The 26,965-nt window shown below is 33.6% G+C and overlaps 1 long non-coding RNA gene across 4 annotated transcripts in view; it reads right to left on the bottom strand.

The window, feature by feature from the left end:
- LOC147845581 (uncharacterized) overlaps window positions 1-26,965 on the bottom strand; it is a 73,743-nt gene that overhangs the window by 45,965 nt on the left and 813 nt on the right. For 2 of the 4 annotated variants that reach the window (XR_015480602.1, XR_015480603.1), the window contains one exon: window positions 11,905-11,974. This is a non-coding gene — a long non-coding RNA (uncharacterized LOC147845581). Of the gene's footprint in view, window positions 1-4,668; window positions 4,964-5,045; window positions 5,116-11,345; window positions 11,486-11,904; window positions 11,975-26,965 lie in introns of those variants that run through there. The other 2 variants (XR_015480604.1, XR_015480605.1) reach the window with 2 other exon arrangements.

Consider the following 26,965-nt stretch of genomic DNA (forward strand, 5'->3'; position numbering starts at 1 on the left):
TGTAAAAAATGCTGGGTTCCACAATCGATTTGTGTTGGGACAACATGAGATAATTTAGTTAACTTATTAATTTGTACAAATTAAAGTGGACTGAACATAAAGCAACTAAGTTGTACCAACAAAATCTCAAGAATTGTGCTGTTTCAACCTATTTCAAATAAGTAATTAGAACAAGCAACAGTTTTGTTTGAGTAGGCCTAGATTTATATAGTAAATATAATTTCTATATACAGTTAAAGTCCAAATTATTAGTCAGTATATTTCCAAATATTTTCCACGTGTTGTTAAACAGAGAATATTCTTTAAACACATTTTAAGCATAATTAATTAAACATAACTAATTGAGATATTAATAATTAAGAAATTCAAATACTATCCTAGACCAAAAAAATGGATGTACTAAATGTTTTTAAGTGGTTGCAAACAGTTTATAGAACTGAATTTAAACAAACAAATTAAATTTAGTGATGCTCAACTTTTGTTTGTTTGTTTGTTTAAATTCAGCACATATAAATTGTTTTGCAACCGTAAACCTTTTAATCCAATGAACCATTCTTTTATAGGACAACTAAATAAATAGCTCAATACACTCCACTCATAAAATTGTAAAGCCTGCAACCCACAACAAATGAGGAAAGTCATTGTATATCAAATAAAACAAAACACTACAAATTTTATGTAATTTTGCTAACATGGATAATTAAATATGAATCAGGTTACATCATTAATCATTACGTTGCTGTGCTGTCAGCCAATCATTGCATTGCTGATCATGTTATCGGGGGTTCTGATCTCACGACGGAACGTAACTATTTTACGTTTTGTCAGTTAAGTGGCTAATTCATACGAAAATGTATGGTTTTAAATAAGAGGCATGACACTCAACCCAACCCCTAAGCCTAACCGTCATTGGGGGATAAGCAAATCATACTAAATTGTATGAATGAGATCCCACAAATATTTACAAATTAGGCACTAATTCAAAAAGTTACGAATAGCTGTAAGATCAGTCCTTCACAACACATTGAACCATGTCAGATCAGTTCATCCAGATATTTTAATCTGCTTCGCAAACTTGTTTGAAGAACAAGATTAGCCAGAGATCAGTTATCAAGAAGTTCCAGGATTTTCCAAATGATCTTAGATTGTTAAAGCGAAGTATGAAGATTGGACACTACATGCTTCCCTAACTGCTGTTTTCTTATTTTTGCTCTGTTTTTTGACCATTGCAGCACAAATTTTCATTTAAAATGCATAATTTGTCCTTCGTTTTTGTCCTCCAACAGCATAAAAAAACTTGTTGCTTTTCTATGATATTGCCACAATGTTATAAAAAGTCACAGGTCTTAATGCAGGGGTGGCCAACCCTGTTCCTGGAGAGCCACCTTCCTGCAGATTTCAGTTGCAACCCATATCAAACACACCTGCCTGTAATTATCACGTGGTGTTCAGGTCCTGATTAATTGGTTCAGGTGTGTTTGATATGGGTAGGAACTGAAATCTGCAGGAAGGTGGCTCTCCAGGAACAGGGTTGGCCACCCCTGTCCTTATGCATGCACAGTGCAGGGATGAAAGGGTTTTTAATTGTTTCAGTGTGGATGAACAACTTTCAAAAACATGTGGATGTGGAGCATTTTTAGATGAAATACTGTAAATGTTCTCAAATTTATCCCAATTATTGTGAATGATATAAGGATTTTCATTATCAGTAGGGTTGGGGAAAGCTACTTTTAAAAGTAATACATTACAGTTTAGCGTCTGGAAAGTTACCAAATGTGTTCGTTTGTAAGCGAAATAATGTGCATGGGTTACTTTATTCACATGAGCTGGGCTAGCTTGTTTTTCATAATAAAACGTCTTTGTAAAAAAACATCTCCTTTTGACAAACGTAAAGCCCTTTTACACAAAATGTGGAATGTGAAGTTAATAAATATAGAGACAGATTAGATCAGTCTCAAAAATAATACATTTACAAAATAAAATGTATGCATGCAAAGCACAACTCACCTTTACAAAATCCAATTCATAAAGTTAAAGCACAATTCCTAAATACAAAACACAATTTGTGAATTCACTAGTAAAAATCTTATTTTTACTAAATGAATTTGATTTTTGTACACTGAAAAACTGTTGCAAACAAATACAATTAGTAATGTTTAACTTCGAAATTGTTTACAATCACTTAGCTTTAAAAAATTGAGTAAATCCAATTATCTTTGAATATTTTTTTCAGTGTATTAATGAATCGTGTTTTTAATTTACAAACTAGATTTGAGCATTTATGAAATGGGTTTTAAATTTTTCAACTGGATTTGTGTATTTTTTTAATCGTGTTTTGAATTTCCGAATTGGATTTGTGCATTTAAAAATCATATTTCGAATGTACAAATTGAATGTGTGTATTTTTGAATCGTGTTTTGAACTTTAGAATTGAACTTGTGCATTTTTGAATCATGTTTTGATTTTACGAACTGGATTTTGTTCATGTGAATTGTGTTGTGGACATATGAACTATATATTTTGTAATTAGTTTTAAGACTGATCTGGCTCCATAAATAAAGCTCAGGCTGAGGGAAATGTAAATTCACATCTGTACAGTTCACCTCTGAATTGCATGAGCAACAGGATGCATGAAAGAAAGTTCATCTCTACTCAGCAATGAATATTTTACGTCTGCATTTTGCAGTTTTTATTCTTTGTAAGGAAACACTGTATCTTTTTTTGTGCAAGTGAGATCTGTAAATACATGTTCAGATTTAAGCTAGTTTACATGTCATACGCAATACCTCTTGCATTTACGATTTCTTACAGGAGAGCTGTCAGTCAATAAATGGAAAATAAGTAACTACAAAAGGTATTTTCTAATGCTTTCTGTTGCTTATTAAATATAAAAAAAGAGCTTTGCTGTGAGTAAATCAGGTCCCTGAATCATGTTCAGCCACAAGTGCAAGAACAAACAGGTTACTTAAGTTGCTGGCTGGCAACAGATCACTTAATTGCTTTCACATTACATCACAGCAGCATCAAAACCTGTTTGACTTTCTGTCTTCCGTTGAACACAAAAGATGCACGGAAGAATGCTGGAAAAACAGCCATTGACTTTCATAGTATTTCTTAGGTCTGCTATTGATCTCTGTAGCTGCTTTTATTCCAACATTCTTCAGTCTATCTTGTCTTGTGTTCAACAGAAGAAAGAATCTCATAAAAGTTTAGCCTAAGGAAACGCTGAAGAAATGTTCATTTTTGGGAGAACTACCTACCCCTTTATTATGTGAATGCATTACCCAACAATAACTGTGATACATAAAGTCTTAAATACAGCATACCAAAGAAAACAGTGGCTTTAAAATGTGACAAAATAGCCCAAATTACATTAACATCAGCAAACAATTTTTGTAAAATTTAAAGAAATATATAAATAAATCCAGTTGAGCCACTGTATTAAGATATTTATGCCTGATTATCAAAGATGTCAGTCTAGAGACTTGAAATGACTTAAAGTAATTGTCACTGGTGATATTATGTTTGTTTGTTTTTTTTATGTGAAGGTTAATCCCTGCTTTTGAAGACAATAGACTGGCAAAACTGTATTCATGGCTGGCTGTGGTCTGCACAGAGGCGTAAAACTCTCGTAGAGTCTCGTTGACAAGAGAAGCAGAATAAGGTCTCAAAATCAGCATTTTTTTTTGGCTCTGAGACAACAATTCTGAGAAAGCTTTTAATACGAATCAGACAATACTCTGATTAAGCGTCCACCATGGAAACAGCGACATGTGGAGTATGCAAATCATGTAAACATCTTAATTATATTATTGTCTTAATCAGATTAAGGCAAATAATTCAATAACTGATGTCCATGTAAACATAGCCGGTGTGTGTTTGTGTGATATTATGGCTACTAGTAATGTTTGCGAGCAGCACATTTATTTCAAACGGTGATCAAAACTGACTGGAACTGCCTGTGCATCTCAACGGAAATAAGGCACACCTTCCAGCCAATCAGAATCAAGGATTTCGACAGACTATGGAATAAGAATACATACATACATATATATATATACATACACACATATACATATATATATATATATATATATATATATATATATATATATATATATATATATATATATATATATATATATATATATATATATATATATATAGTACTATATATTCCCCGAATTATTAGCCCCCCTGTTAATTTTTTTCCCCAATTTCTGTTTAACGGAGAGAAGAGTTTTTCAACTTTTCTAAGCAGAATTGTTTTAGTAACTCATTTCTAATAACTGATTTATTTTATCTTTGCCATGATGACAGTAAATAATATTTTATTAGATATTTTTCAAGACACTTCTATACAGCTTAAAGTGACATTTTAAAGGCTTAACTAATTAGGGTAACTAGGCAAGACAGGGTAATTAGACAAATTATTGTATAATGATGGTTTGTTCTGTAGACAATTGAAAAAAATTTGCTTGAAGGGGCTAATAATTTTGACCTTAAAATGTTTTTAACTGCTTTTATTCTAGCCGAAATAAAACAAATAAGACTTTCTTCAGAAGAAAAATCATTATCAGACATACTGTGAAAGTTTCCTTGCTCTGTTAAACATCATTTGGGAAATATGAAAGATAGAAAAAAAAAACCCAAAGGGGGGCTAATACATAATTCTGACTTCAACTGTTTATTGATTTGTAAAAACACTTTAAAAGATTTCACTCAGAATACACCTTTCTACTCTTAAAAGAACAAGGCGGTTGTTAACCATCTACTCTTATGGGAAAGCAACAAAAAGACAAATTTTTTCTTCTCTTTTTTTGTGTGTGGAGTTGTAGGAAGAATCAATCTGAGGGTGTTCTGATCCAGCAGACACTGAACAAAAGGCAATTCTGTGAAGTGGTGTTAGCTCTACACCCCCATGTGAATTACTGCGCCTGTCCTCTGTCCTTTTGTATTCCAGCTGGGAACAGAAAGTCATAAATTCTGTGAATTTATAGCATCCAATTAAACAAGGAAAGGTGGGAAATGCTTTATAGACTGACAAAATTGAAAAAAAGAGCCCACTGCAACAGAATTGAAATGTTGATGAGATGAAGCTTCACAAACAGCCCACTGAAAAAAACAAGTTAAAACAAAGAATCAGTCAATCATCAATGATCACTGCTCGCTTTTTCATTCATTCATTCATTTTCTTTTCAGCTTAGTACCTTTATTAATCTGGGGTCGCCACAGCAGAATGAACCACCAACACTCATTCACACCCATACACTATGTACAATTCAGCGAACCATTCTGCTCTCTTTTTTCAATAACTAAAATGCACTGAGAAATTATCATATTCATCATCATATCATATTTGTATTTATTAGATTGTTTCGTGTCATTGTGTATGTTTTGGACATTTATTTACTCATTACTTTTATCTTTTTTTTTACTTATGTATTTAAAGGTCTACATGGACTAGCCCCGGCGGTCCAGCCTATATATCTAAACTTTTACGTTTGTATTCTCCCCGAAGATCCCTTAGGTCCTCTGCCCAGCTCCTGCTAATTGTTCCTAAATCCCGCTTGAAATTAAAGGAGACAGAGCTTTCTCAGTCTATGCTCTAAAACATGTGAACACATTACCTGCAATAATTAGAGCTTCATCTACATTGTGTTTTTAAAATCTCTCAAAACCTCTTTTCTTTGGCCTATTGAAATATTTTTTTAATAAATTTTTAGTTTTTAGATTTTATTGTCTCACGTATTGTCCAGTCTCTCTAATTGTTTACTATTTTTGCAATGTTTGTCAACATTCATGACATGTTGTTTAAAGGTACTACTTAAATAAAGTTGACCTTGATCATGTTTTAAAGGCACCAAAATATACAGTATTTTAAAACTGAAAAACACTGTAAAAAAAATATATGTTACTTATTATTATTTTATGATGTTTTCTGTTTATTTACGGTTATGAATTGCATTTTAGGACCTTGATCTCTGACTTTTCATGTTGAATATTTAACTGCACTTTTAAAAAAGGTGACTTTTATTGATATAAAACTTGTAAAACAACAGAAAAGGTATACTTGCAGTTTATTACCAGGTTTTTGTGCCATAATTTACAACACCAACCCAGACAATATATCACTTTAAACTAGGGACGATATTGGAAAAATCGAACATTGCAAGTGTTTTCTGCGATACACATGCAAGTTCAAGAGATGACCTGAATATCTCTAATTAGACAAAATTATTCATTTTAGAATGATCGTGATGATAAAAACAGTAAACAGTGTTTTATGGATTTGTAACAGTTCTCGTGTACAGTAATTGAATAATCACGTGTGGAATAATACTGTGTTGTTTTAATAATAATAATAATTCAATACAAATAATCCTTATTAGAGTTACAAATGGTACAGTTTCTTATGCCAATTGCTTTTAAAGTTCTCATGCCTCAAAAACACATGCAAATAATAAACTTTAATCCAGACTCCACATCACATATATTGATGCATATATTGTGCAGCCCTACTTCAAACTATTAAAAATGTCAATAAAAGCCCCTTTTCCCCCACAAACTTTTCAACACCAGAAATAGTTGGAAAAAAGATCTCAAGGTCTCATAATGTAATGCTTTCAACACAGTTTTTATTTATTTTTTGTAAGTTTTAGTTGGACTTTTCAAGTTTTTTTTAATGCTTTTTTTGTACACTTGTTGAAAATTGTTAAATTTGTATTATTGTCCAGGCCAAATTCCCTCCATTGGCCCTTATCCATCATGGCCTCCCAATCATCTCTATCCAATGTATTGGCTCTATCACTGTCTCTCTAATCCCCCTATAAATGGTGTGTTGTAAGGCGCACTGGCACCGTTTTCCTGTGGCTGCCGACGCACCATCCAAGTGGATGTTCCATACTGGTGGAGGTGTATAGAGACCCCCCTAATGAGTGTGAAGCGCTTTGGATGGTAGAACAGGGTAATATAAATACACATTACATTATTGTTATATGCAATGACAGCCAAAAAATCATAAAAACTCTTTCAGGGCTGTTTATAATAAATAAAAAGGTTATAACTATTTTAAAAGTTAACATTTTTAAAATTTAATTAAAAAATTTAAATTTAATTTTAGCTTAATTTAATTCAATAATTTTTTTAAATAATAATTTTAATTTAGTTTAATTTAATTTAGTTAAATTTAATTCAATAGTTTAATTTAATTTTAGTTTGATTTAATTCAATAATTTAATTAAATTTAAGTTCATTTCAAAAATGTAATTTAATTTAAGTTCAGTTCAATAATTTAATTTAATATCATTTTAGTTTAGTTCAATAATTTAATTTAAGTATAGTTCAATAATTTAATTTAATATCATGTTAGTTTAGTTCAATAATTTAATTTCAGTTTTTTTGTTTAATTCAAATTAAAAAGCAGCCAGACAAGACAGACAAATCTAAAAAAAAAAGTTTAAAAAAGCATAATATTTATAAAAAAATATATATAATATAATAATACAATATAATCATATTTATTTCATAAGAAATCTTTTAAATTTTTTGTTAGATATTTGACTAAAAACAAGACAAATCTCTAAGTCAAAATAATTTTTTTGCAGTGTATATAAAAATAAGATGCTATTATTAATAATAATAACAATAACAATGTTAAAAGTTTATTATTAATTCTGTTTCTTAAATATCATCCTGTTTCACAGCAAAACGAGAGTTTCAGGCAATATTTTCTCCTAGCAGCAGAAGCTAAATCCTATCAAAAGAAGGAACATAAAACAAAAAAGTCATTTGCATCTTTCTATGATATTTAGTGAACAAAATGAGCTCCTGACTCAATAAATCAGCTGAAAGTCTCTGTAGAGTTGAAGGAAATTGAAAGAAAGTCACATGCTATTCTTCACATGCTGATTGGTTTTTCTGTGATATTGTGTGCTGTGAGTGAGGCTGTAATTACAATGAGGAGCAAGTTGATTTTAAATACAGCTACGGAGTGCTGTGACAAGCAGCAGATTTATATTTTTACCCAGTTCAGGAAGCCGAAGCATGTATTTATCACGACATACGCCGCAGAAAATACAGTTATCTCATTCAAGCCATGTCTGCCCACTATAGGGAAAAGACGCAGCAGCTAAATATTCATGCTGTTTCATTGTTTATATGTGGCAGCAGTGAGCAGAGATAAGATAAGAGTGTGTACGTATTAGCAAACCAGCAAGGAGAAGAGAAAGATACTTTTTGCTTTCTTTCTTTCTTTTTTTTTTAGATAAAAAAAAAAACAATGATTACACTGCAATTGGATTATTTTTAAGCGTTCAAACTCTTTGGATGTTAAAAGGTTATTATTATTTATTTATTTGTGCAATTTTTATTTTGTTTCGATCACACTGAGATGGAGGCGTCACAGTGGATAGCACAATTGTTTCACAGCAAGAAGGTTGCTGGTTTGAGCCCCGACTGGGTCAGTTGTCATTTCTGTGTGGAGTTTGAATGTTCTTCTCGTGTTCGCGTGAGTTTCCTCCAGGTTTCCTCCTATTCCCCTCCACAGTCCAAAGACATGCACGATAGGTGAATTGAATGAACTAAATTGTCCGTAGTGCATGTGTGTGAATGAGAGTGTGTGGGTGTTACCCAGTGCTGGGTTGCGACTGGAAGGGCATTCACTGTGTAAAACATAAACCAGAATTGTTGGCGGTTCATTTCAAGGGACTAAGTGTGAAAATGAATGACTGAATGAATTAGATAAATTAATTAATAAAAATTTTTACATTTTAAATGATAACATTACTAAACAATTCTTTAATTTATTCACATAGCAAAGAAAAAGCATGAAAAACTTTTCAATACTTTAAAATATTATATTTATTTTATAAAATATATTTATAATAATATTTATTTTATTTTATGTTACACATAACAGTATTATTTATTAGCAAAACTAATTTAATTTAATTCATTTAAAAATCAACAAAAAGTCATGTAAACGTGTTTTTAAATTGTCATTGAATTTGCGAATTTTTGCAATCACAATAAAAAGTTTTAATGCCTTTTAAATCAATTTTTGTAATTCTTTTCATTTGTTTTATTTTTTAATTATTTGTAATCACAGTGAAGAATAAAAAAAGCTATTTCTGTGTAGTAATATTTTTAATAAAATGGTTTAACTGTTCTAAAAGAAAATTTGTGTTTTTTATTAATAAAATTTCATTTATTTATTTATTTTCGATCAGTGATGGAAAATTGGTTAACAGTTTTAAAAGTAATTGTTTTTGTACTATTTATTTATACAGCTATGATTTTTTAATGTTATTATTATTAAGAAAAAGCAGCCAAAGACATAAAGTCTTTTTAAAATACATTGAAATAATAATTATTATTATAAGTAAACTGTAAAAAATCCTTAAATTTTTAAGCTGAATCAAATTAACTTTATGAGTCCTTTGAACTTATATTATGTTAAACTGATTTAAAACAGTTTGCATAACTATATAAAATTAAGTTAGAGCATTATTTACTTAGTTTAATAAAGTTACAATGACCTAAAAACATATGCTGTCAGTATTATTATTATTATTATTATTAGTAGTAGTAGTAGTAGTAGAAGTAGTGGTAGTAGTAGTAGTAGTGGAAGTGGTAGTTTTAGCATTAGCAGTAGTAGTATATTATTATGAATTTTACAATACTTAAGAAATTCTTAGTACTGGGTTGAGGCTGGAAGGGCATCCGCTGTGTAAAACATATATCGGAATAGTAGGCGGTTCATGCTGCAGCCCTAATGGACTAAGCCAAAGGAAAATGACCGAATGAATACTTTAGAAAATGAATTTAAACTGCACAACCCAATATATCTGAATATGTTGTGCACAGACGGAATGCTTTTAGACCTCAGTACAGTGCAGTGTTTCCACTACAGCGGCGTCACAGTGTTTTAAATAGCCAGCAGTGCTGATGTATGCGGGTATACGTGCAGTGGCCCGCTGCCAGTGCCAGGACAGCCCGAGTAGGAGTCCTTGCTGTGTTGTCAGCATGGAGAAATGCGTGGAACGTGTGTACAGAGTGTTCCCTGGCAGCGTCCGTACATTCTGGGCTGTGTGCGGGACAGGGCAGCTGCATGCGACTATTATTAGGCCTCAAGTAAATCTGATGCTACCCTGGCCATGTTTGGTACCACAGGAGCATTTCTGCATCCACCACCGAGGTAAGGACACGCACAAGGCTGGATGTCTGTGAGATAATATTGAAACACGAGTATTTTCAATGCTTTGCATTGACTTGTTTATTACTTTGTAAGATAAATACAGATTGAACTGCCAACTTATCCAGCACATGTTTTACACAGCGGATGCCCTTCCAGCTGCAAGCCATTCTCATTCACACACATACACTACGGCCAATTTAGCTTACCCAGATTCACCTATACCACGTCTTTGGACTGTGGGGGAAACCAGACTCCAAACTCCACACAGAAATGCCAACTGACCCAGCCGAGGCTCGAACCAGCGACCTTCTTGCTGTGAGGAAAGATCGCTATCCACTGTCGCCCTCCAAACCTACTTCATGCCAGCAAATAATAATGATAATAATAAATAAATATATTTATTCATTCATTTTCCTAGTGACTCTTATTTGTCAGGGATTACCACTGCAGAATGAACCACCATCTATTCCAACATGTTTTACCTGTTTCACTCATAAATCTACATGGATAAATATCCCTGCTACTCGCTCTTGTAGAATGACCACTGTCAACCCTGGCTTGCTTGGTTTGGAACTAGTGGAGCTGAGCATCGATGGATTTGGTCTTCAGTGTTTGGACTTTCAGCAGTGAAAATTAATCCACACTGAACTGAACTAAACTGAACCGACACAGTTTCAATTTACAAGAACTTCTATGTTAAGCTGCTTTGACACATAGTAAAAGCGCTATAGAAATAAACAAACACAAACATGAATTATAGTGTACCTCACTGAATCATAATAATCAAGAAATATTTTGGTACCATTTTCTTAAAAATCTTAGATGTAAATTAGCTTTATAGCTAACTCTGGCACAACATATCAAGTTAAACATTTTGTCCCATTATATTTAAACAAATAAATAAAGTTAAAGTTATTAGTAACCAATAAAGTTATGCTAAGTAATAAGCTTAATTTTTCTGAATTTGATTGTAATGCAATAATGTGCACATGTAAAGCTGATTTAAAACAGTAATTATAGTGAAAAGCGCTATATAGATAAACGTGAATTGAACAGTGTAAAAAGCCCTTTAGAGTAACTTAATAACAGATATAGTTCCCTTAAAGAAAAAAAAAGTTGCTTTGAAACTGTTCAGGTCATCAGTCACCTGTTTTGGGTTACCAACAAACTCCGGAAGCCAAAATGGTTTGCACCTGCAATGTTTGGGTTATCAACGCAGATCCTTCATCATTAGGCCAACATAACCTACTTTGGTGTCTCAATGAGAAACCGCATGTGGTTTGAGTTCCTTTCATTTCCCACAAAAATGATCTTACAGGGCAACTCTACTTCATTTTAGTCCAGCACAAACAGAAGCTGTATGAAATATTTCACTCAATCAGCTCCCTCTGCTTCAAAGACAAACATCTCCAAACCAAACCTCGTTATTCCTCCAGCAAACACACACACAAACACCCATAGAGAGATCTCACAATTTTCTTCATTATATCAAGCGAAACACAATCAAAAAGCTTCATGAAGCACTTTCATCAACATTAAAGGAAGCAATAACTGTTTTGCCTGCCAAACAATGTTTTCCACCAAAGGCAACGAATAAAACGCAATTAAAGCAAGCAGTTACATGAAATCCAGTCAGGTCAGAGGTATAAAACACACTCTTTCTTCAACACAACGCTCTCATGAAAACATATTTTAGACAAACTTACCTTAAACAAAGCCATTTTCAAGAGAGCAGCAACATGGAGACTTCCTACAGACAGAATGGCTGCTCCAGATCTGTAGGGGGCAGCAGAGAGACTAATGTTTAATAATGTTACAAAGAGTGAAACAAAGGCTGCATCCAAAATTATGTACTTTCCCAATATATGCTAGGTAAAAAAAAAACCTATTTACTTTGGTGTAACATTTTTAGATTGTAAACAAACAAACAAAAAAACTGTTAAATGATGGATCAGGGCATCATGGGATAGCGCACACTTAAAAATTATAATTTTTGCTTTTTTAAACTACTTATTTAAAATAAGCTGAATCAACATAATTCTTGAGATTTCATTGGCACAACTTAATTTCTTTATGTTCAATCCACATTAATTTGTTAGAAGTGTTAGTTAACTTAATCGATTTGTGTTGGGACACCGTGAAAGAATTGTGTGGAACCCTGCATTTTTTACAGTGCAGCGTGCATGGGATGCACACTTCAGCATCTCGCCGAAAGTAGTAAGTCATCCGGCTACTTCTCACATACTGATTTTCGAATTCTATGAACTTGGACAAACTACTCTGCTCGCATACTGTTTTTAGCGTACTATATAGGATGGAATTATGGGTTTTCGGACGCAGCCCCAGTGTAAAGTATGAACAACAAAAAAAGTCATAAAAGTTTAACATTTTTAGTTGAAAACAGGGTCGTGTTTAACTTTTAATGAAATTTAATGATGACCTAAATGCATTTATGTTACACTTTTCAATTTAAATTTCACAATATGTTTAGAAAAGCAATTCTAATGCTTGTTTTACCTGGGATTTGTTGAATTTTCACAGTTTTTTGCAATGCTGTGTAACAGCAATTCATATGAATTAGCCACTAAACTGATAACATGTAAAATAGTTACATTTCCTCGTGAGATCAGGCTGTTTTTTTTTACCACCAGGTGTCCCTAGCATGTGCTGTTTCTGAAGCTTTGAAACTAAATTTATTTGTTATAAGTTTATTTGTTTGTTTATTTCTCCCATCTCTAATTTTTGTTTGCGTTTCCCCCCCTTTTTTATTTTTACTTTTTTTATTCCAAGAAACTGTATAATAACTGTATAACTGTAAGAATACAGTAAAAGAAAACAGTTTTTAGTTTTAGTTTTTATGAGTGAGTAGTGGGTTGCAGTTAGAAGGGCATCCACAGCGTAAAACATGTGCTGGATAAGTTGGCGGTTCATTCTGCTGTGGTGATTCCTGGTGAATAATGGGACTAAGCCGAAAAGAAAATGAATGAATGAAAAAAAAAAATTAAAAATAGTAAAGTAAAAAGAAAAGAACAATTCAAGCAGTATGAAAAATCTTTTTTAAGAAAGAAGCACATTACTTATTATCAATTAATTAAGTGAATTAATTTAATGTTCTATTTCACATAAGAAGTCTATAAGTATTTTTTTTAAAGGGGTGGTCCACTACGATGTCATATTTTAAACAGTAGTTGATGTGTGATGTAGCTGTGTGAACATAAACAACATCTCTGAATGTAAGACGCTCAAAGTTCAATGCAAAGAGAGTCATTGGCTTTTACAGAGCAAAGCTTACAGCGAACAAAGGGACAACAAAAAAAATACATCCGGGTTACTGAGATCACAAATGCTTCAGGTTACGCGCATTCACCACGTGCATGGCCATAGCGAAGGGGCGTGGCCAGAGGCACTGTAATGTTATAGCAGAGAAAGCTAAAATGCCGTCCAAATGCTGCTATTTCCACAGAGCTTCATCTGTTTCTGTATTTGGGCTTTCAAAGGACATGGCACAAAGAGAGAAGTGCTTACAGTTTAATTTTATTATGTTCCAGAGAATTATAAAATATATAGCAAGCATTCGACACAGGACAGCTTGCAGAATCTCTCTCAGTTCAGTGCTGGATTCGGCTAAAAACTCGTCAAAGAAAGAGCAGCTCCAACCATAATAGCAGAAGCTGTGGATTGTAAGCCACAACCTGTAAGCATTTTTATTTGTTAAAATTGATTAATTACATGCACCGTTTCTAGCGAGGATGTAAACATAGATGTAAACAAGGGGAAATGCTGTTTGGCACTGTTAACAATTTAGCTACAAATACAGACTTATCAGTCAAACCGCTGTTAGCAAACACAATCTTTACCAGAGCTGCAGTGTCTCTCTATGCAGACGCTTTCACTGCGCTCTACTTCTCAAACAACAAACTCGCAAAAGATATGCGAACGTTTCATATTACCTACACATGCATATTCCGAATATATGTGAAAGATACTTGTCAGATTTTATTTTAGAGAGCAGGAGTGAGGTTCAGCTGTGTCCTCTGTGTCATTTTCTCTTTGATTCAGGCTCAAACTGATATGGCTGACATCTACTCTCACTGACAATACTCACACAGTGCAAAAGCACGTGCTTGTAGGGGTGTGTTGCTTTTCCCGGTGACGTGAAGCCGATCCGCAAATCACAGCACATTATGTTAGCTGACCAATCAGAGCCTCTTGAGGGCGGATCTTTCAGAGGAAGTAGGAAATATGACAGTTGTTTTTATGTCAGCTGAGTAGGTGTACATAATCAAAGTAAGATATATGAAAAGATAACGTGACTTTCTACAAGTGAAGCATGAGCACACATTGATTTGCTTCTTATAAACACAACCAAGCCTTAAAAATGCACTCTGGACTTTTAAAAAGCCTCTGTTTGTGAAAGTAAAATTTCCCTGCAAGTATAAGAAAATTCACAGTAGCGTCTAATGATTTGTTTTGGTTTACAAAATAACAAATCATGTCCCTAACCTCCACCTAAACACGTATCATATAAGTGCATGACGTCATCAGTTTCCAAAGACTCTCTTTTTGGGAGTGTTTAAAGAAACCCGACAATAGTGGTGTTTTCAAAAACATTTATGTTTCATGCACTTTCAGTCTCAAAGTCATCATTTTTATGTAACTGAGCAGGCAGAATGCATTAAAAAAGCCCAGGGGAGAAGTGCGCTTCCCATTTCACTGCATGATGACATCACAGCACGTCACATGTCATCTTCTCCCCGGCCGATCGCTGCATGCATTAATCTCATAATTAAAAGACAAACAGATTAAAGTGGAACTGGAGATTTGAGCTCTTGAGAGGATCCCAGGGCAATATCCTGTTCCGATCAATCTGAAAGGATAAGTATCCCAGAGAATCGCTCTACACGTTGGCACGCAAAGTACCAGCCATCTGTCCTGAAGAGCACCTCGGCGGCCCGAGCTTTACCGCGCGCTTTTCATTTCAGAGCCGCCGGAGGGGAAATGAAAGAGGGTCCAAAAAGGACAAGCTGTTCCTGGGACAGGAATTACAGACGCAGCTCAGTGAAAAAAAAGTGCCATATGTGCAGATTTCAGGTCCCGTACAGGACATACCCTAAATTAAAAAAAATGAAAACAAACAAACAGATGAAAAACAGCATTTAGGAAAACAGAGAATTTATAAAATGGAGCTTTAGGAAACAGTGTCAAATCATTTAAAGCGTATTACTGAAGGTTTTATCATATTTTGGATGTATTTTTTCAGATTTTCTGTTATCTTGCTTTTACATTTTGTCTTTTTTTTTTTAGCTTTTGATAATATAAATATAATTATCTAAAACCAAAGCCATAAAAATATTGTATACATACATTTTTTAGACTGAAAAAAGATATATGTATTTAACCGATGCATGTTTTTGGACTTGTGGGGAAAACCGGAGCACCCGGAGGAAACCCATGCCAACACGGGGAGAACATGCAAACTCCACACAGAAATGCCAACTGACCCAGCCGGGGGTACCCACTGTGCTGCCCCAAAATATTGTATTATATATATATATATATATATATATATATATATATATATATGTATATATATATATATATATATATATATATATATATATATATATATATATATATATATATATATATATATAAATATTTTTTTTTTTTACTAATAAATGATGTCTTGGGGTCGGTTGCATCAGCAGTGTGTAAGTTAAAACGTAGCTAATTGTTGATAGTTGATAATTGTTACCTAAAATTGCTATATGTTTATTGTTTCATCAGAATAATTTTATTTTTGGATTAATGTTTTAGTTTACATTCGAATTAAAAGTAACTGTAAAGAGTAATAAACCGTTTAGTTTTATAATTCATTTAATTGCGAGTTTCCCAAAATGTATTTGTTCGCATAATAATAATAAAAAACAACGATAGGTATTTTATGTTGGCTCCTTTACAATGCAGTAAAAAGCAGCCAAAATTGTGTTCATAACAAATGCAAAAGCTCCCCAGGAGGTAAAGGATATCAAAATGATGTCAGATTGACGTTGTACCCCAATGTCATGGGGACGTTGCATTTTGTTTGGAAATGAAAATCAAGTTGACGTCAGAATGCAATGTCAGGCTGACGTCATTGTCAAATGTTCAACCCAAAATCAACCAAATATCAACGTCTAATGATGTTATAGCTGAAAAGGGTGTGGACGTGACCACTATGACGTCTATCAGATGTTGGATTTCGGTTGCCATACCTGATAAATAAATGTCAGTCTTTGATGTCAATATGACGTTGTTTTAAGATATTGGCTCGACCTTGGATGTTGGGTGCTTTCCAACACAAACTAAAATCAACCAAATATCAACACCTAACACCAGTTGACGTTTTGTGGACGTTACCAATATGACATCTATCAGACAATGGATTTTGGTTGCCATAACTGACGAATAAATGTCAGTATTTTACATTAATAAGATGTTAGCTTACGATGGATTTTGGTCACTTTAAAACACAACCCAAAATCCAAATATTAACATCATTTGACGTCATTATTAGACGTCAAAATAACATTGTCTTTGAACGCTGACTAGACATTGAATTTTGGTCACCTGACGTCACAACCTAAATCTAACCTAAAATTAAAGTTCTATGAAGTTGTGTGCTTGCTGGGTCAGTAAAAGAAGTCCATCCACTTTCTTCAAACTGTTAACCTCAAAGCAGAGTGTTCATGAATGCAATCCTGGCTTATCTTGTGCTGTGTTTCACACTGGCAGATTCGTAATTCACACTGTCCCTTCAAACACGGCTCAAAAATAGCAGCGCATTTATTTGAAGTGTTCGTCTTAGACTCGGCCAAAGTCATTAAGACTATCAGACTCCAATTACAGGCAGAGTTTCCATAACCAGTCCACAAGAATACAGCACAGATTCCGGCAGCTGAAGCTCTTCTCGTGTGATTTCATTACGTCTGATTTCTCCGGTCAGCAGTGTAAACTCAGCTCGGGTTAGCACTTAGCGAAGAGAAAGCTCATTAGCGGTGTGTTTAGCCAAAGTTGAGAGGTATGGCAGAGGGCAGCTGTTAGGTGAAGCCTGATGCGTTATAAATACCAGGAAACGGTAATGAGCACCCACGTACAACATGGTGTTGCTGCGGCATGACATTTTTCTTTGCTGTTTGTTGAGATGCCATAGCCTACATCATCTTTATTGATTAACTGTTGCAATATCATTTGTATAACTGGCCAGTAACATTTAGGTTTTCTACAAGCAGTCCATCATTTCATTAATTTACTTAAAGGGGAAATGAAGCACTCAGTCAAGTTTACCTTATTTTGCGCATTGGATTCCACTTTAATGTAAATATATTAAACAAACTCGGTTAATGTAACAATTTATAAGAAAACGTCATGTTTTACAACAGATTTTAGACCTAGGGTGCAGCCATCTTGGAATGTCGCCGGGTCAACGTCAGGGGGTTGGTTCCTTACCCTCCGCTAAACAAATACAATGGAAGTAAAGGAGACTGTAAAGAGGTTGTGGACATGGAGCTGCTGCAAATACAAGCATCAGATGTGTGTCTAATATAAAAGTATATATATATATATATATATATATATATATATATATATATATATATATATATATATATATATATATATATATTCATTCAATTTGTCTTTTTTCCCTTGTAATTACCGATCATTTGATGCGCTTTGCTCCCCTCTCTGTATTACGCTGTCTGACAGCCTGTCTGGGTTTGTAACGGACTGAACACACACTGTTAGACCTTACCGGGGTTTTTTACAGTAGAATACTGGCAACACTGTTGCCAGCCACTCACTGTAAAAGTTCGGTTACAGTAAGTAACTGGCAACAGTGTTGCCAGTTAATTACTGTAACTAAACCATTACAGTGAGTGGCTGGCAACAGCGTTGCCTGTTATTTACTGTAACTGACCCAATACAGCAAGTAGCTGGCAACAGTGTTGCCAGTTATTTACTGTAAGCGAACCATTACAGTGAGGAGCTGGCAACAGTGTTGCCAGTTAATTACTGTAATAGAGCAGCAGTGGTAACTAACTGGAAACTGTGTACAGTTAATTATTGTATTGTAGCGTTACAAATCACAGCATTAATTAATATAACATTAATAGTATGTCATATATAGTTATTGTAGTGTTACTAAAATTAATTAGTATTCTTAGCTGTTATTTAAAAATAGAAGGCATAACATTTTTCAGACAAATTTATTTTATTGTTTTGGCACCAAACAAATAAATAACAGAAAAAGTATAACAAAATTAAGAAATCAGCAGATATAAATATTGTCTTACATATTACAGGTCTGCACAGTAAGGCTGCGGTCACACTAACGTTTGAGCATGCAAAATTCTGTCATACTGCACTGCGAAGTGGAATTAAACAACGCGAGTAGTGGAATTAAACAAAATAATTAGAGATTGAAAAAGCAAGCTAGAGAGGTCATGTTTTGATCTTTGATTGGTATCAAGCAATCACATGATGTGATTTCGCATGTCAGCGTTCTCCAAGCTTGAATTTTCCAATGCTGCGAATTATGAAATTTGTCGCATGAGCTATCATTCCAGGTCTGCAGTATTCACATGCGTACGAATAGAAGTCTAAAGGAAGAAAAGTGCAGTGTGACCGGGACTTTAAGCTGTAACTCTAATTAAACACACCTGATCAAACTAATTAAGGCTTGTTAGAAATCTACAGGTAATGTTGAAGCAGGGTGGGTACTAAACTCTGCTGCGATGCAGTTCTCCTGGAACTTGGAGTTTGACCCCCATGGTATATAGCAGGGGTGCTCAATCCTGTTCCTGGAGATCTACCTTGCTGCAGATTTCAGTTGCTACCCATATCAAACACACCTGCCTGTAATTATCAAGTGGTGTTCAGGTCCTAATTAATTGGTTTAGGTGTGTTTGATATGGATAGCAACAGAAATCTGCAGGAAGGTAGATCAGCAAATGAACAGCAAAAAACACAAAATAATATTTTAAATTTTAAAGTTTTAAATAATTAAAAACTGTGTCAAATCTCAATAAAAAGTTTATAATAATTATAAAAAATAAAAATAAAGTTGACAACACCGAAAAACCAAAGGATCCAATCTTTTATTGTTAGAATTATCTCATGACAACAAACTTTTTTATTGTTTCTAATATAAATTCATAGGTGTAAACACTGCTCTGAAAAATACTTAGCAACAAACTCAACACCTGGGACTGGACAGTGGAGCTTTTGTGTGTGGATGGCTATGTGTATCATGTTTTTGTGATTCCCTGTGATGATGTGCACATGTTACCTTACTGAGATGATGGAATTTAATTTTGGCTTAGTTGCCAGAAAGATACATACAACTGTTAGCATCTGTACATTATGGCAGTATGCAATATCCAATAAATAAATATACTTAAACAAAAGTAATGTAAGAAGTTATATGAGGAGAGGCTAACTAGCTAACAATGTAGCTTTCAAGTACACAGTTCAAGATAACAACAATATAACTTAAAACACAGCCTTATTTTAGAAACCCTCAAAAACATTTGAACACATTTTACTTACTCATTGTAGATTCTTATTTAAAGCCTAAAACATATCAGACTCTACATCTGAATTGATGGACAGAGAATAGAGCACACTCAGCAGTAAACAAATCAAACACCTGACTCTCTTAAAGGGCCAGCATTTTCTGAAAAATCTTTCTAACACCTTTGTTTAGAATAAGACAGACAGCCTGTGGGAGTGTGTGGTGATGCCTAAATCATTATTTTCTGCCTTTAAAATGCACGTCTCTATAAATAGCAACATAAACCATCAGAGAAGATGGGACAGTAATGGTTGAACAGTAATTTGCTATTTATTGTCAGTTACTATCTGTAATGAGTACATAAAGTAAATTACTGGAATTTATTCTTTGCACTACACAATTTCATACAAAGTCTACTCCTTTTACAGTAAAATAATATTTGTTAATAAATAATAAATGTTTCCTTTTATTACAGCAAAACACTGGCTATTTTACAGTTATTTACTGCACAATCTACAGAGTAACGGTGCAGTTGTACTAATTAAACACACCTGATCAAACTAAATCTAAAGGTAGTGTGTTGAAGCAGGGCTGGAACTAAATTCTGCTGGGCTGCGGCCCTCCAGGAGTTTGACATCCCTGGTACATACCATATTTTCAAAGGAATTGCCTACATTTATCACAATCATGCACATATCATTGAATAAAAACAATAAAAATATAAAAACTGCATCCAAAGCAAAAAAATAAATAATGTGATCCTCATGTTCTTCCAAACCTGTAGTAATAATAATAATAAAAAAACAAATAACCTGAGTAATACATTTATTTAGGAAAGTCTTTATACTATACTGTTAATGCCATTTTTACCTACTTCATTTGAAGTTTTCCAAACAAATTCATTGAGTCTCTGCAAAAATGTATGTACGTGCTGTTTAAGATATTTTTTAAATAACACATTTTTACTAGTTATTTAGCAAAATACTAATATTCAGCTTAAAGTGCAATTTAAAAGCTTAACTATAGGCTAAACTAGGCTAATTATATTAATTATAGAAAAGTAAACAAAGTTATAAAAATGATTGTGATAATTTGGTTGCTCTGTGTGAATATTTTTGCCTTTAAATGCATCTCATCGATATCTTTACCTTTTAATTAGCTCTGTGACATTGACATTGGTTGTCTCCTGATACTCAATGTTAAAAACATAAAAGGAACCAAAGAAAACACAGAGATGGCTGCAGAGAAGTTTAGCTTATCATCAATGCATTGTCTCACTTTTTCCTCAATACTGACCATACACATACCAAAACTGAACAGAATATATATATATATATATATATATATATATATATATATATCTATATATATATATATATATATATATATATATATATATATATATATATATATATATATATAGCAACATAAAGCATCAGAGTACATGGGGTAATAATGGTTGAGCAGTAATTTACCATTTATTATCACAGTGACTATCTGTAATGGGTACATAAAGTAAATTACTGTAATTTATTCTTTGCACTACAAAATTTCATACAAATCCTGCTCCATTTACAGTAAAATACTGTTTCCTTTTATTACAGCAAAACACTGGCTATTTTACAGTTATTTACTGCATAATCTACAGTAAGGGTTAACAGTGCAGAGACTGGACAGCCTAATTTAACCCAATGCATGAAGTTGTGGATTAGCATCACAGAGCTGCTGCTAATACAACAAATATAAGCATTTAAGTGTCTTGAGTTGTGTATTTTCTTTTGTTAATACTTTACGTGTGATGCACTGTGGTCCACTCCCTTACACTGCTCCAGCACTGCCGCGCAGATCTTAGTGCAACATGAAAAAGACACTTGTAACAAAAGATTGTAATGCATTAAATTTAAAAACAACTTCACCAAACACTGCATATCAAGTAGACTTTTACATTTACATTTGCATTTAGTCATTTAGCAGACGCTTTTATCCAAAGCGACTTACAAATGAGGACAAGGAAGCAACTTACACAACTATAAGAGCAACAATGAATAAGTGCTGTAGGCAAGTTTCAGGTCTGTAAAGTCTAAGAAGGAAAGTATTAGTACTTTTTTTGGGTACAGTTAGTGTGATATCCAGAGAGGCAATTGCAGATTAGGAAGTGAAGTGGAGACTAAATAGTTGAGTTTTTAGTCGTTTCTTGAAAATAGCGAGTGACTTTTAGTGACTATAGACTTTTAGACAGCACAAGAACACCAGAGAACATTTATTAGCATATTAAATGGGTTCAACTCAGATCACCCTACTGACGACTTGAATTTGACTTCTGAACATGCAATGACATTATAGCGTTTTCATGTAGTATTTTATTTTCCTGCCGACAGCACACATCAGTGTGGTGAACCCTTATCAAAAGGTCTCTCTCTGTCACTGTGTCTCTCAGATGCATTGAAATGCGACGCAGAGATAACCACACATTGCCTTGACAAAGCCTGCTTGTTTGCTTTGAGTGTTGGGCAGTTTGCCTGCAGGACCTCTGATTCTGACCTCACCCTTCACACACACAGACACACACACAATGCCAAAGGCCCGAATGCATGTGGGCCGCCACAGAGGAAGGGGTGCCTTTGTCAACACATTACTAGAACAGACCTCATTTAAGTGGGTTTTGAGTAACAGTGTGTACAGGACAAACCGTTATGGCCCATTTTGCATTGTGTGCTTCACATGTCCTGAAATGTCCTTTTCTTTGTAATTTAATTACAAATTTTATGCTAAATACAGCGGCACGGTGGCTCAGTGGTTAGCACTCACAACAAGAAGGTCGCTGGTTTGAGCCCCAGTTGGGTCAGTTGGCATTTCTGTGTGGAGTTTGCACGTTCTCCCTGTGTTTGATTGGGTTTCCTCCATGTGCTCTGGTCCCCCCCCCACAGTCTAAAGCCATGCACTATAGGTGAATTGAATAAGCTAAATTGGCCGTAGTGTATGAATTCAAGAGTGTATGGGTGTTTTGCAGTACTGAGTTGCAGCCGGAAGGGCATCCGCTGCATAAAACATATGCTAGATAAGTTGGCGGTTCATTCCGCTGACAAATAAAGGTACTATGCCGAAGGAAAATGAACAAATGAATGCTAAATGCACTTGGAAAATATTGCGTTTACAAAGCTCATCGCCATGATGCTAACCGTTGAAATCATTACCATCAAAGATTTCATATAGGCTCTGCTGGTCATTGTTTTGTCTTCTATTTCTGATTGGTCAGTCGCAACATTCCAAGGTGTTATTCCCAGAAAACAACCACTGAAACGAATAACACAGGCTCATCCTAGTAATTTGAATCATCTTGACTGTTAGTGAATACATTTATACCCATTTTTATATGTGAACAAAACTGGGACTCAGACCACACAACAACCTCAAAACATTATGGAATTCTGAACGTGCCTCACACAGGTGAGTGGGCTTGACAAACCAACTGTAGAAACAAACTCATTCATCTCTCTGACACTTTGACACCTGCACCAGTTTTGCAAATTTGCACCAGACACTTTCTAACAATCACTCCATATCATAAAAAATGTGCATTTTTGTTTTAATACATTCATAACAGCGTTTGAGGTTGTAACAACATTATAATCTTAATACGACTGACACAACGAGAGGTTGAATTTATTTTTTAACATGTGAAAATTACAGAAGAAGAAAAAAAATCTGATTCAGTGTGCAATAACCTGAACAGTTCCTATGTATAATAAGCACTTCTTGTGTGTATTGCCTCTTGCTGTTGAATCGCTGAATGCCTCCTCAATTGTAAGTCACTTTGGACAAAAGCATCTGCTAAAAAACTAAATGTAACTGTTTATCTTTCATATCGCTGTTGCTGACAGTTTGGTGCAATCTTGTAATTTAAAAAATTAAGTATGTCAGTGTATGCTCCATTCAGCTGTATTTGTTTCTGTCAGCTTTACCTTTAATTAAAGAGCTAATATTATGAAATTATTATCAGATCAATGTTTTGTGTCTAATTATTTAAGTTGTGTGAAGCAGACCATTTTAATGTTTCTATAATGTTTTAGCCTTTAAAAATGTAGATATTAGTCAAACTTTAGTTTGGAGACTATATTAACTAACCATTTTGCTGCTTATTAAAAAGCAAGTTACTATTACATAAGTTTGTTTTTTCTGTCAAACATAAAAGAAGACATTTTGAAGAAAGCTGAAATCCTGTAACCATTTATTTAATTCATCTTCATTTCTATAGTGCTTTTACAATGTAGATTGTGTCAAAACAGCTTAACATAGAAAACTATAGTAAACTGAAACTGTGTCAGTCCAGTTTTCAGAGTTGAAGTTCAGTTTAGTTCAGTTCAGTGTGGTTTAATTTTTTACAGCTGAAAGTCGAAACGCTGAAGAGCAAATTCATCAATCCATCAATGCGCAGCTCCACAAGTCCCAAAGACGCCAGAGGCTGGAGAATGTGGGACGTCCATCTTGAAGATGCTACAGGTGTGAGTAGGTCAGCAGCGGGTGTACAGGCTGGCCCATAAGAACTATGCGGAGACTCGTCTGAAACTGGGGTCTTTTAGGAATCAGTCTCATGCTCTCCACTACTCCATGTCCACTACAGCATCTGCTCAGGATGCGGCCTGGTCCAGGATTATGGAGATCTCTAGAAGTCCTCTATGGTTGGCATCATCGTGTGTCGTCCTTGAGGTCCTCGATCTCCACAGTATTTGTTTTCCGGAAGTCAATGGTTACAGGTTTTCAGCATTCTTTAAAATGTCTTCTTTTATGTTTGACAGAAGAAACTTAATAGTAACTTGCTAACTATTAATAAGCAGCAAATTAGATGTTTATCATCAATTAGGTTTCTTCGCCATGTTTTAAGCAGTGTTCAACAGAAAAAAGAAACCCATAAAAGGCGGGAACAACTTGGAGGTTAGTAATTAGTGAGTACATTTTTATTTTTAGGGGTGAACTATCCCTTTGAGGGATCTGAAATATGGTCATGCAGAATAAGGCATCAATCAAAACTAATAAACAGCCAATATTGTGGCAACATTCTGCATTCTGTGGTAACAAGTAGTTCAGAAGTTGAGAATTGGTCCCCAAACTAAAGTGCTACAGAGATATTTTCACCTGATGTGAAGGTGTTCCTCTGTTTTTTCCTCAGTATTGTAATACCCGCAATGTTAATATAAAAACCTCAAGCTTTAAAATAAAGCAGAGGCATTTAACATTTCATTTTTTTAAATTCATATTTTAAATATGATAGTGACACCCCATGTTTTTGTGTTAAAAGTATAAGGTAATATTATAATAGAAATACTAGTTATTATATTATGCACATAATCAATGCATATTGAAAATCTATTTAATCATTACAAATAAAATTGCCATAAAACTAACCAGAGTTTGAAACAATAAACATAAAACCAGGTAGTGAGAAGCATTAAAATAAAACCAGACAGTGAAACAAACTAAAACCAGAAAGTGTGAAAAATAAAAATAAAACCAGAGAGTGAGAAAAACAGTTTTGTATTCCTTACAGATCGTTATTCTCTCTGCTTCTCTTTTCTATTACACGGTGAGAACTGTTCACTTGCCACAAATTAAACCTGTTTATTACACAGAAAAGAGGCCAATTAAATCATACATGACCTCATTTCACATTTTATTTAGGACATTTTTTTTTGCTTGGAAAAATCAGGTGGCTGTAAAATATTGTTACATTATTAGGCACAAATAAAAAGCTATACAAAAATGTGTAGCTATAACTTAAAAATAGTTTAGCTTTTCATGTACCTATAAAATAACTTAATATATCCTAATGCATTTATAATACTGTACCTGTATCTATCAAACTGATATAAATTACATTAATTATGCACTTTTATATGCTTCAATAATTCACTTGCAAAAAATTATTTAAATGCATTAAGGGTCTTGAATTATGGACCCAGATCAATCTTAAAAATAGTACATTTACGAAATCAAATTTGTGCACAACATAATTCACATTTACAAAACCAAGTTTGTAACTTCAAAACATGATTTGTAAACACACAAATCCTATTCGTAAATTCAAAACACGATTTACAAATACAAATTAGTAAATTTAGAACACAATTTATAAATAAGATAATCCAATTTGTAAATTCAAAATAAATACGATTCATAAATACACAAATTCAATTAGTAAATTTAAAACACGATTCGTAAACACAAATCCAATTCATAAATTCACAACATGATTAATAACTAAGCAAATCCAATTCGCAAGTTCAAAACACGATTCATTTTTGTTAGGTCTTACTGATAATAATTTGAAGAGTGCAAGAAACAGGAAGTTGTTTAACTTTCTTACCTATGCTGCATGTAAATGTTTTTTTTTTTTTCAAATGGATATCTGATAAACCACTAACAGTATCAGAATGGCATAAAGTAATATTTGATCTTATTGGAATACTTTACTCACTGGTCAAGGGGGGAAAGGGACACTTTTTATCAGATCTGGACTCCATTCCTTGAATATGTAGGTCCCAGGATTTCAGGTACATTTTTGGAAAACCTTAGATCACCATAAACCTTGGATATTTTATGTGCTTTTCTATTTTTATTATTACTCTGTATTTTTATGTCTTCTTTTTGTTTTTCATTATGTGCTGTGATGTTGAGAAATTTGTTAGTTGTAAGCTGTGGTCATTGTTCTGTTATATTTTGTTTTGTTAAAATAAAGGGAAAAAAACACGATTCATAAGTACACAAATCCAACTCATTTGGCAAAAATATTTATGATTTTACTTGTAATTTCACAAATTGTGTGTTGTATTTACAAATTTGATTTTGTAAATGTGAATTGTGCTGCGCATGTATGATTTTTATTTCATAAATGTATTATTTTTGTAACTGATCTGGCTTCAGATTAATTGCCGTCGCATAGACCTATAAATGTAGTTTATGTGTCTGTTTGTGTTTATAAAATATATGTTTGAGTAAAATGCTATAACTTATATCTAAATAGTACAACTTGTTATTATAATACAGAATATGCAAGTTATGTTTAGTAAATAATTGTAAATATAAGTAGTAAAATACTTGTATATGTATATATATATAGTAAATATGTTCCCATATTTACCATGCTATAGTAAAGTACTTAAATTAATCTGTTATGGTAATTCTATATTTGCTATGGTAACAAATGAACTACACATCAC

Source organism: Danio rerio, chromosome 3, assembly GCF_052040795.2.
Source record: "Danio rerio strain M-AB ecotype USA chromosome 3, GRCz13ab, whole genome shotgun sequence".
Taxonomy (NCBI): domain Eukaryota; kingdom Metazoa; phylum Chordata; class Actinopteri; order Cypriniformes; family Danionidae; genus Danio; species Danio rerio.